This window comes from Medicago sativa, chromosome 5 (assembly GCF_051527215.1).
Source record: "Medicago sativa cultivar Bolivia chromosome 5, Bolivia_mono, whole genome shotgun sequence".
NCBI classification, from domain to species: domain Eukaryota; kingdom Viridiplantae; phylum Streptophyta; class Magnoliopsida; order Fabales; family Fabaceae; genus Medicago; species Medicago sativa.
Window position 1 is genome coordinate 7,357,819 of NC_140753.1, and position 13,056 is coordinate 7,370,874.

The following is a 13,056-nucleotide window of genomic DNA, read 5'->3' on the forward strand; positions in this document are numbered from 1 at the left end:
CGGCCGGTTCACCCATGCCTTGCTGGTTCACTTGGATCAGTCTTTTCCTTTCAATCTGGACCACTCGTTTTTGATTGATGATGACGTGTACGGCTAGGATGTCTTGTTTCTGTGTGTCTACGTGTTCTTACGGTGTGCTGCGTGCTTACGAGCGTTGGATCTAGGGTTTGTGAATCCTGGATCAATCCAACGCCCCTGGCACGTTTGGATAGTCCAGGATCCATGATCCCCTGGGCCTGGGCTTGTTTTCTACGCAGAGTGTCCTCTAGTTCATTTTTTTGCTATTTCATGCGTGGTTCTTGCTTCTTGCACCTCTTTCAACTCAATTTCTTTTATAAAAACATCTAAAAATTTCTTGAGTGCTTTAATGTGTTTCTTGATACTTTTAGGAGTGTTTTACATGTTAAAATTGGTGAAAATTTATATGTGATGTGTCTTGTAGATAGTTTGTCCTCTTATTCAATTCTTGCAAGTTTTTACCATGTTTTGGTGTGATTTCTTTGTCCAATTGATGCATATGGTTATTGTGTGATCTTGTGATGTGTTGGTAACCAATTTACATCTTCACATTTACTGTTTGTGAGTAGAATTTGTCAATTTCTTGTCTTGAAAGTAATGGGGAGTTTTTCTTGTGGAAATAAAGTATAAAATGTGTTTAAAGTGTGCTATGAGGCTTGGCATGGCATTGTTTCATAATTCTTGTGTTAGGACTGAATTGAAATACTTTGTGGAGTGTCAAAATGGGAGGGTTATAGGTCATGTGTTTGCCTAGTTATTGTGATGAACTTTTAGGTATATTTAGATGCTTGTTTTGTCAAGTTTTGTGTCATTTTGTTAAGTGCTATCTTGCTTGCTTATGGTTACTATCCTATTATGCCTCATCTTCACTAACACTTTCATTTCATGTTTCATTCATCCATAAGCATTCCCATTTCATTCCACATCCCATCTCTTTCTTCACTTTAATTTCTTGCACTTTAAGTTTCAATTTCATGCAAAAATTAGAATGTAAAGATTTAGGAATTCTTGTAATATTTTACTTTCGTGCTTTTAATTTCTTGGCAAAGAGGCCATAGAATGTATCTAGGGTGTGATGTAAAGGACAATGGACTCTAATAATGTACACCGACACAAGCACCGACACATGCACACACATCACTATAATATAGCTAGAATATGCATGTTTAGATGTATGTTTAGGATTGTATGTTTAGATGAATGGTTAGGCTTTATACTTAGAAAAATCAATTTTCCAAAAAAAATATATGAACAACATCATTCAAATAATTTTCCAAAGAAACCTTGGGATCAAAATCCCATTGTATTTTCCTTTTCATTTTCTCAATCAAATTTCAATAAAAATTAACCATACTTAGACCTTTTTGCAAATAACTAATTCCACCTCACCTTTTCTACAACCTCATGCCCTTGAGGCCTCTCTCTTATTCTTCAAATCCCAATTTTCAAACTTAAAATCAACCAACAAAAACAAAAACATTTTTGAGAGAGAACTACGGTGGATTTGATCCCTTAAACAGGGTACGTAGGCAAGGAACAAAATTCCTTCAATTCAACTAAAATAAAAAATTCAAACCCATTCTCCTCCCTCAAATTCTTCACTTAGCAAACCTTAGGTTTAATATTTTCTTTCAAAATAGCATTTAAAAATAAAGCGCGCGCGTAGAAATTAAAGACGGTTCCTATAGGATACTATAGTCGTTATGGGTGCCTAACACCTTCCCATAGCGAAAACAACTCCCGGACCTCGATTCTCAAGGGTTTTGCTTACTTTTTCCCTTCCCAAGAAAAAATAAGATATCACCGGTTAGAAAGGTTCAAACGTAATCAATGTTTGACACCCGAAAACCAAGATAAAACAGGGTTGTGTACCACGATTTCTAAGATGGTATCAGAGCCTCCTCCATGATCCGTTGGGCCACCTGCTATGCTATCAGGTTTCCGTTATCGGGTCACCCATCATTTATGTCCACACTCCAGATGTCCAGTCCTGGGCGTGAGGAGGTGTGTTAATAGTCCCACATCGGATAAGAGATGGCCTGACAATGTGTTTATAAGTGGGGCAATCCTCACCTCACAAGCTGACCTCTTCAAATCCAAAATGATTTTAAAAAAAATGTGTGTGTATAAAGATGATATTTTAGGTAATAGTTTTATGATCGTAAGGTTGTTTTGTGGTCCGGTGGAAAGTGAGTGAAGACGCATGAGAATAGTGAGGCTCGTTTGTGTTCGAACCGGTGGTGAAGCTAACAATATTTTTATGAGGTGGCCATATATAAAGAAAAAAAATCAAAAATTAATAGTAAATTTAACCAATAAGTAAAAAACGATCGCAATAACTACTACGTATATAAAATGCACTTCATAAAATACACTTACGGTAACAAGAACGGATTAGAAAGGGTTATAATTTACTAATTACTTATTTATAGCTATAAAAAAGTGTTTATAAAATGTTTATTTTTACAATAATAAAGGGTTAATAGAGTGTCGTTAAATCTCTTTGGGCCAAAGGACGGGATCAGATAATCTGGAGTTTGAAAAGTAAGTAAAGTCAAACAAAAAAAGTATTTCACACCTAAAATCAAACGTGAAGTAGCCAAATATATATTATTAGAGGTAACTTAATATAAAAATATACCTGCTAATTTAATAATTTTGTTCTCTTTGGGATAGCCATAGCTACCCCTTGTGTATGAAAGCAATTACCCTATCTCTGCACCATTTTTCTTAGCATTATGCCTGCATTTTTTAGAAAATGATATTTTTTTACATAGCAATGTCAATAAAAAATGTAAGAATGGCCAAGACTTTTTTGAAAGAAGAATGACCAAGACTTGTTCTTATAATTTTGAAACTACATTTTCCTTCTCATGTATACACATAAAATAAAATTTGATCAGTCATCTTTTCTTTGTTTTTATTTTCTAGATAAATTTCTTTATATAGTTTTCATGTTAATATTTTATGTTGTATGTAAATTATATTTTTAGTTCTTCCATTTATTTTTAAAATTCACTTTATTCTCTTAAATTTTTTCTTTCAAAATTATTATATAAGTTATAAATATTACTCAGTCGATTCTCTAAGATTTTTGGTTTCATTTATGTCTTTTAAATTACAAACATTATACACTATTATCTTTTAAGTTATAAATGTTAGACACTTTGGTTACATCTGTCATTTACAAGTAAGTAAGTGTTTGTTACATAATCTTTATAACTTCATAGGGTAGAATTCCTAACTTTTACAAATTAAGAGACCAAAATAAAATGAAAAAATAAATAAAGTGTCGAAGTTTTTGCACAAAAAAAATAAAATAAGGGTCAATGTAACCGGTGCCTCCGGAGCATTGGTTAAGAAAACAAAAAAAAAATTAAATTGAAAAAGTCACTCTATTAACTTTTAAGAGATTGACAACACGATTTTCCAATACAATACATACTATATTTACTTCTTAAGTGATGTTTCGAGAACACTAGTTAACATTTTCCACTAAAATAACCCCTCATAAAGGTATTTCTGGGTCCACCAATATCAATGATTATATGAATCAACTTCTTATCAACTTGATCAACCTCTTGCCAATTTGATCTCCTTGATCGGCGATTTTGTAGCATATATGTGTTTCAACTTTCAATTCATTATTATACTCTATTTCAATTTTGTTCATTGTACGAGAATCTTCACATCTTCATATAAAATTAATAAAAGAGCTATTAGTTTTAATTGGGTAATGATTGCATGATTTTCTTCGAACAAACTACTTAGTCAATGACTGTGAGAGAACAATTTGGGATTTTTTGGCATCGTGTGTGTCGAACTCAAAATAGATAAATTATTGAGTCAACATTTTTCAATAATTTTATTATTTCATCTTCTAATTTTGTTTCTATTTTATTGCTCTATAAACCATTTTTTCATGAACGGGATTAATCAATTGTTTTCACTCGATTCTTTTATTTTTCTTATGTTGGTTTTGTAGAGGGTCTTAATAACGAATACTCCCGAATACTTTTAAAAATTATAAATTAATAAAAGGTTCTTTAAAAAGTCAAATGCTTTAATTTTCAATACATTAAATAAACAATTTTTTTATAAAACTTGGCATTTAAAATTCAAAAATAGTGCTCTGAGAGACACTCGTTATCATTTCCTTTCGTAAATATGATCATAAATTACTAATAAAATCAACACACAATGAAGTAAATGAAAGATGAGTTTAAAAAAAGGGGAAATAGTCACTTTAGTCCCTGAATAAGATTTAAGAGTGAAGATATGATAACATTGAAGAAAAAGGAATTTATTCTCCAAATAACATTGTGTGTTAGGACATCGTCTAAGAAAAATTTGTGTGTTAGAAATTATGCTTGTGCACATCAAAATATGCTCTGGCTTGGTTTTTCTTCAATTTTCCCTCGAGTTTTTATGAAGTTGTTATGGCATTATTGTTAGGAAAATGTTAATGTGTGCTTTTAAGGCACAAGTTAAGAAGCTAAAGATTAAAATGTTTTTTAAGAAATTATGCATTCAATATGATTGAGAGCAGAGAGAGTGTGGTCGTCTGAGGGAGAGAGGCGGGAACCCCTGGTATCACCGAGGGCCACCGCACCGGCACTCTCCATCGCCAGTTGTGAGGTACATAGGGTAGATCGGGGTCCAAGCAGGGTGCCACTATATGGGGGGATATGGGAGGATGGACTGTGGTGAGATCGAGGAGGAGGAAAGCGCAGTAACAGGAGGTTAGAAGACGGGACAGGCTACAGGGGGATCAACGACAATGTGGTTCAAGGCATCAGAGGTTAAGGCAGTCTAGGGTTAGGGCTAGGTCAAAATCAGTGCAACATCACAGACAACAGGAGCGGTTTTGGTTTTCTTCGGATGATGACAGTTTTTATGATCGTGAAACCTATTCTGATTATCCATATGAAAGAGCAGGACGTTCACGTGACACTTTGATTCTGCGTGACGGTGTCCGGCAGGGCTGGCAAGAAGGACGTGCGCGTTTTCATAAAGAATACAATGATCAGCAGCGATTGGCCACTAATACAGAAGCTGGAAACGTGCAACCAGGGAGGAATCACAGGTTTGTTTCTCAAAAATGCACTCAGGCCATCAAGTTCACCATGGTAAAGTGCAACCTGATTCTGTTTCCTTTTACTTTACGAATGTGCCGCATGATATTTCCTATATTTCATTACGTCAAGGTTTTGAGGTTTGCGGAATCATGGAGGATGTGTATTTAGCTAGGAAACGAAATGTTAATGGCGGTGTGTTTGGTTTTGTAAGATATAGTAAGGTGAAGGATGTAGAGAAGTTGTTGAAAGCTATTAACAATGTTTGGTTTGGCGACTGGAAGGTGGTAGCAAAAGTTGCGAGTTTCGATAGATTTGGGAAGGAGCAAGGTGTGGGTGGGATGCGAGCTGAGGGAGAAAATATTCAAGAGGGAGAAAAAAGTAAGCTTGAGGGAGTGAAAAATCATGAGGGGCTAAAAATATAATGGGAGTAACGGTGGTAGAGACAGTAGGTGCGACGGGGAAAGAAAATCAGATTATAGAGAATGTGTTAATGAAGGACGGTAATGTGACAGGTAATTCAAAACAGCAGTATGTTCCCAAGTATAAGTCTGAAATTGAAGATGTGTTGTGGGCTTCAAAGGGTTTAATGGTGTCGGTGTTGAATGGATAGGCTATACCGGTTGTGCAACGCCGTATTTTTTATGCTGGTTTTGATTCACTTGAGCTTATTCTGATGGGCGCAAACAAGGTTTTGTTGCGTTCGTCTGACAACAGGGAGGTTACTAGTATTTTATCTGAAGCTTCATATTTTTTTGGCAATTTTTTCTCTACGTCTGTAAGGTGGAATAGAAAAGTATTGGTTCGAGAAAGAGGAGCGTGGGTACGAATTTATTGTGTGCCACTTCATGCATGGAACTTTAATTTTTTCAAACTTTGTGTACTTGATTGTGGTCGTTTGATACGAGTCGATGATTTTACTCTGGATAAGGACAGGTTGGACTATGCACGTGTTTTGGTTGCAACGTCGTTGTTGGATGTGATTAATGTCTCTGCAAAGGTTGTGGTCGATGGGGTGCTTTTTCATTTCAAAATTATTGAGGAATGGGGTTTTTCTTTAGGTGAAGACGCATGTTTAGGTGACGAAGAAGTTGGCACTGAAGATGCTCATTCTTATATGGTTGAGACTCATGAGGCTTTTGATGGTCGACGAGAGGTTGATGAATTTTTGAAACAACTTTCGGAGTGTTTTATCTTGGTTTTCGGGTGTCAAACATTGATTACGTTTGAACCTTTTTAACCTTTGATATCCCATTTTTTCTTGGGAAGGGAAAAAATAAGCAAAACCCTTGAGAATCGAGGTCCGGGAGTTGTTTTCGCTACGGGAAGGTGTTAGGCACCCATAACGACTATAGTATCCTATAGGAACCGTCTTTATTTTCTACGCGCGCGCTTTATTTTTAAATGCTATTTGAAAAATGATATTTACACCTAAGAGTTTACTAAGTCAAGAATTGGAGGGAGAAGAAAGTGTTTGAATTTTTATTTTATTTGAATTGAAGGAATTTTGATTCCTTGCCTACGTACCCTTTTAAGGGATCAAATCCATCGTAGTTCTCTTCCAAAAAATGTTTTTGTTTTTGTTGGTTGATTTTAAGTTTGAAAATTGGAATTTTGAAGAATGAGAGAGAGGCCTCAAGGGCATAAGATTGTAAAATTGTGAGGTTTGATTAGTGATTTTGGAAAAAAGGTCAAATATGATTAATTTTCATTGAAATTTGATTAAGAAAATAAAAAGAAAATACAATGGGATTTTGATCCCAAGGTTTATTTAGAAAATGATTTGAGCGATATTGTTCATATTTTTTGGAAAATTGATTTTTCTAAGTGTAAATCCTAAGCATTCATCTAAACATGCAATCCTAAACATACATCTAAACATGCATATCCTAAGCATATATCTAAAGTAACCATGTGAGGTGTGTGCTAGTGTCGGTGCTTGTGTCGGTGTACATCATTAGAGTCCATTGTCCTTTACATCATTGGCCTAGATACATTCTATGGTCTTGCAAGAATTTAAAATTGCATGAAGTAAAATACAAAATTCCTAAGTCTTTACATTCTAAGTATTGCATGAATTGTAAAATGCAAGAAAATAAGGGCTATGAATGTGAGAGGGATGATGAAATGTTTATGAAATGAATGGAACACAATGAAATTGTTAGTAGCATAAGGTGTAATATGGTAAAAGTAAAGCAAGAGAGACACTATAACAAGAACATAGAGATCAACACAAGATAATGCAAAATATAGCTAAAAACCCCACTTCAAAAATACAAGGATCCTATGGCCTATGATTCTCATGATTCACCCCATTTTTAAGGGAATAAACCCAAATTTTAGAATGAGAATCAAGACAACATGATGAACTTGATATTTTTTAAAGTCAATTTAGACATATATGCATTATTTATTCACAAACATAACTTGCAAACCAAGCAATTAAGCAAAGTTCACACACATGCAGCAAAAGCACATACAAACAGTAGTCAAAGCTTCACAAAATCATATGGTAATAGATCACAAGCATTTATCAAGAAATTGGAACTAGAATCAAGCAATTTTCACAAGTTTTTTTAATACAAAACATCACAAAATAGCAAGAAAACATCACATTACTTTTTGTCAATTTTTATCATGTAAAATCATCACACAAATATCACACAACTAACAAGAAATATACATGAAATTTCTTAGGATTTTTAAAATATTTTCTAGACTCAAGAACATGCAAAACTTCACAATTTTTTAGTAAAATTAGTAAACAATTAGCAAGAAATACTACATACATTTTCTCTCAGATTTTAACACATGACAACATCACAAAAATATTAAGAAAATTGTCAAAAACAAATAGGAAATTTTTAGGAATTTTTTTTAAAGGATTTTTAGACTCAAAAATATAAGAAATTCACAAATTTTAACAAAAGGTCAAGAAAAACATCACAAAAAGGTCAAGAAAAACATCAAACACATATGGAAAAAATTATGGAATTTTTTATAAGAATTTTAGGCAAGGCAGGGGTTCCAATAGCAAGAAAATCAATGCACATAGCAAAAAACATAAGAAAACGAAAAGAAGAAACCCAGGCCCAAGGGAATATGGATCCTGGACTATCCAAACGTATCAGGGACGTTGGATTGATCCAGGATCCTAAACCCTAGATCAGACGGTTGAAAATGAATTAGAGTTGAACCAGGACTGGACCGGTCTGGTTCAGGGGTCTATAAAAGAGCAAAGGGACCGGTCCAGTCCATTTCTCACTTCTCTTTCTCTCTCTAAGCTTCTTCTAGTGAGAGAAGCTCTCACTTCTCTCTTCTTCTCCGTTCACCTCTCCACCGCCGGTTTCTGGAATGAAACGGCTGGAGACGATGAAGATTCGTCGGAATCTTCATTGTCACCGCCTTGAATTCCAGATTCCGGCGACGTTTCAAATGCTTCGAATCTCATGAATCCAAACCCTAATATGTTCTATTTTTCATGCTGATTATGAATTTGAACTTGATTTTACGAAATAAACGGTGAATCATCCTAGATCTACATTTTAGGGTTTCGACTTTGAACTTTTTCAATCTTTTTCAAACTTTTTCGAAAGAACAAGTCTTAAAGCTTGTTGATCTACTCTGTTTCACCGTTTATTTTTTATTACGAACTTTCGATGATGATTTGGAACAAAAACGAGAAAAGTTCGTGTGTTTACCTGGCTTTAAGTTGGAGATTCGAACGAAAGATTCTTGAGAAAGCTTTTGATCCTTATGGTAAGCGTTGAACCGAAAATAAATCGGTGAAACTCTCTTCTCCTTCTTTACCGGTTCAAAACTTGCTTTGATTCTTCTTCTTCTCTTCTCAACCTTCTTCTTGTGATCGCTCTATGCTTGAATTGCAAGAAGAGGAAAAAATAACAGCTCGATGATGAAGATTTTCATGGAAAATCACTGAGGGCTTAGTACGAATTCAACTGAATTTGACGAACACTTGCTGAATTGAAATAGTTTTTGTTTGGATTTTCTGGAAATTTGTGTTGATTTTGTGCAATTTGTGACGGATTTGGTGAAGGATTGAGTTGGTTAGGGTTCGGTGATGATGAAGATTGATGAAGTTCTTGATGAACTTCAACAATGTTCTTTGGCTCAGTTGAATTTTTGATCTAACTGTCAAGAGAGAGAAAGTTATGATCTGTTTTTGTGATTTTTGATGTGTTGGCGAAATCTGAATGGGATTGTGATGATTGGGACCTTTTATAGCTTGACATGTGTATCTGTAAGCCAATGAGGGCTTGCCACGTAATCTTGGACTGAATTCTGGCCTTATTGCCTTGAGGGACCTCTTTGCAATTTTTGGAACTTAAGGGACTGACATGCAAAAAGTTATTAAGGACCATTCTGCAATTTTTTAAAACTCTGAGACTGAAATGCAATTGACCTAAAATGACTAAAACAAAAGGTTTGACCTAAAGGACTAAAAAAAATTCGAATTAAAAAACCTAAAAAGAAATAAAATGAAACAGAGGGACTAAAATGCAATTTTTAGAAGTTTGAGGACTTAAAATGAAAATTAAAAATAACATTGAATTAAAATTGGTAAATGGACAATAATGTAAAGTGAAACTAATAAAAAACACAAAATGAACTAAAATGAACCAACTACTTAAATGAGGTACTTCAAAGTAACCTCTCTCTACCAAAATTTCGTGTGAAATGACCAAAATGCCCCTGGGGACTAAAACGACTCAGAATGACTCTGATGCAATTTTAAAATGGCTTTTAACAAGGAATTTAAGCAAAAACTTATACAAGCATATTGAAAAGACTCAGGGACAAAATTTTTAGAAATTAAACAGAGTTTTAACACATGAAAAGACTAAAATGCCCCTAGGGGCTAAACTGACTCAAAATGACTTCAAATGCAATTTTTGGAATGGATTTTGACATGGAATTGAAATAAAGACTTATTCAAACAATTTTTAAGGACTAAAATGAGTTTGGATGTAGGAAATGACTAAAATACCCTTTTTCATGAATTTTGCAAATAATATTGAAATAAAATGCAGAGAAATATGTAATTGCCTAGAGACAAGTTCAAATGACTTGAAATACAAGAAAAAAATGTTTTTGGATGACTTGAGGTGCAAGAAAACATAGACATACATCACAGATGAAAGAACAATTTGAATAAGTATTTTTAGGTCCAAAATTAGGGTATAACACGGAGGAATGGTATGAAGAGAGGCATGAAGGTGTTGTGCCTCCCTCAATTGCAAAACAGAATGTTACACAAGGGACTAGTTCTAATGCTTATGTGCCAAATCCAAATCATGTAGAGATGCTAGATGCTTCGGTTGTTCCAATTCAACGTCGTGTCCTCCTGGTAGGGGTTGGGCAGCAAATTCGGGTCCTTGGAGTTTTGATTGGTTAATAAGTCAAAAACTTGTTGACGAGGGAGGTAATTTAACATCGAATGAAAATGTCACAGTTAATTCTACATCTACAAGTGGACCTCGTGTTAACAAAAAAAAAAGAGCTGGTTATTTGCGTCATACGGCACAAAGTATGAGGCGTATTGCAAGACTCCCGACGAAAGACTGAGAAGATGTTCTTCGTGCACTAAAAAGAAATGTAAAAAAGAGATAGAGGTCGTGTGTTGATTTTCCAACGCAAGTAAATTCTAAAGAAAAATTGATGACCCATAGTGACTCTCAGGCGTCAGTTAATAATGATTAGCAGAATTGGTTGGTGCTTCATGGCACGGCCCGCGTAACAAATGAGGATGTTTGGGGGATAAGGAAGGAGATAGGGATAAAATTTGATGGGGATAAAAATAACATGTTTGATTTGTTGTCTAGTGTGAGAAGAAAAAAGAAAGAGGGTGATGGGCAAGGGAAGTGAGTTGAGGGAGTGAGGGGGGGATGAAGGAAGAGGTGGTGTTTTGGTGGGTGTTGGTGGTTTAAATGAAGCTCATTTCTTGGAATGTCCGGGGTTTGGGGGGTCATGAGAAGAGGAGGGAGGTGAGACAGTTGGTGAGGGAGAAGTGTCCGCTTATTCTTTGCATTCAGGAAACAAAGTGTGTTGCTTTTGATGATTTTATGTGTACTTCTATTTGGGGAGATGCAAATGTTGGTTATTCATTTCAGCCTTCTTTGGGAGCCTCCGGTGGTTTGGTAACTCTTTGGGACAGTTCAGAGGTGGAAGTGTGGTACATTACTTCTTTTGAGCATGTGCTGTTGATAGCGGACAGATTTTACAAGTCTAATGAGCAATTTGTGGTATTCAATATTTATGCCCCGTGTGAAGATTCTTGCCAACAATCTTTATGGGTCAATATTACTAACAGGTTGGTTAATTATTCGGACCAGAATGTTTGTGTCTGCGGTGATTTCAATGTTGTTCGCGGTGTGTCCGAAAGGCGTAGTGTGGGAGATATCAGGCGCCAGACAAGGATGGCAGGTCTAAATCATTTCGTTGATAGTAACTTGTTGATCGATTTACCTCTCAGGGGTCGTAGTTACACTTGGTACAAAGGTGACGAAAGATCTATGAGTCATATTGATAGGTTCTTATTATCTGAAAAGTGGTGCTCGACTTGGCCTAATTGTTTTCAGCTGGCCTCGTCAAGAGGGTTGTCAGATCATTGCCCTTTAATGCTCTTTGTTGATGAGGAAAATTGGGGGCCTAGACCGTTACGTCTGTTGAAATATTGGCAAAATTTTCCAGGTTATAAAAACTCTGTTCAAGATCAGTGGCACTCCTTTCAGGTGGATGGTTGGGGCAGATATGTCTTGAAAGAAAAATTCAAGCTGATTAAATTAGCTTTGAAAGATTGGCATTTTACACACTCTAGGAATTTACCTGCAAAAATTTTGTCGTTGAAGGATAAAATTTCTTTGTTTGATTTGAAGGGTGAGACAGAAGACCTTTTGGAGAGTGAGTTAGAGGAGTATCACAGATTATCTGAAGAATATTTTTCCTTGTCTCGATCCCATGCTAGTATATGTTGGCAACAATCGCGGGCTCTTTGGTTGCGGGAGGGGGATGCTACCTCTAATTTTTTTAACGGCATCATGTCAAGCAGGCGACGGGGTAATGCAGTGACTTGTTTTCTTGTTGACGATGTTTTGACTGAGGGGGTTGAAAATGTCCGAAGAGCAATTTTTGATCATTTTTCTACTCATTTTCAAGCGTGTAATACGGAGCGCCCTAGCATGACAGCCCTCCAGTTCCCATCGTTGTCTCATAGATAGAGTGCGAGCTTGGTTAAACCATTTTCTGTGGAGGAGGTCAAGGCCGCGGTGTGGGACTGTGACAATTTTAAATGCCCCGGCCCTGATGGTATTACCTTTGGCTTCATTAAGGACTTTTGGGACATTCTACGGGAGGATGTGATGCGGTTTCTGGTGGAATTTCATAGAAATGGGAGGCTTGGCAAGGGAATAAATAGTACTTTCATTGCTTTTATTCCTAAGGTTGAGAGTCCGCAACTGTTGGAACAAAATGTGTTTAACAATGAACCTTAAAGAGTTTTGATGATAACAAGGTATTAAAAATTGTAAATTGGACTAGCTAATATTTGTTCAAGTGTACAGGACCACAGTTAAAAAATTACATCATTGATTGGTTCTGAATGAGCAAATAAAGAGCAAAAGAAAATGAAGCTTAGATGATTCTGAAGGCAATACGCTCCTGAAAGTAAAAGCGCTTCTGAAGTCAAGCTGCTCCTGAAGAAATAGCGCTCCTGAAGTAAAGCTGCTCCTGAAGAATAGTGCTCCTGAAGACAAGAGGTCCAGAAGCCACATTATCAGAAGCTGCATCATCAGAAGCTCAAGAAGCTGCACCATCAGAAGCTGCTTCATCAGAAGCTGCATCATCAGAAGCTGCCTCATCAGAAGTCATTTCACCAGAAGCTGAAGATCAACTGGATTTGCAGAAGATTCAAAGATTGAAGAATCTACATTGCAAAAGCTGTCTA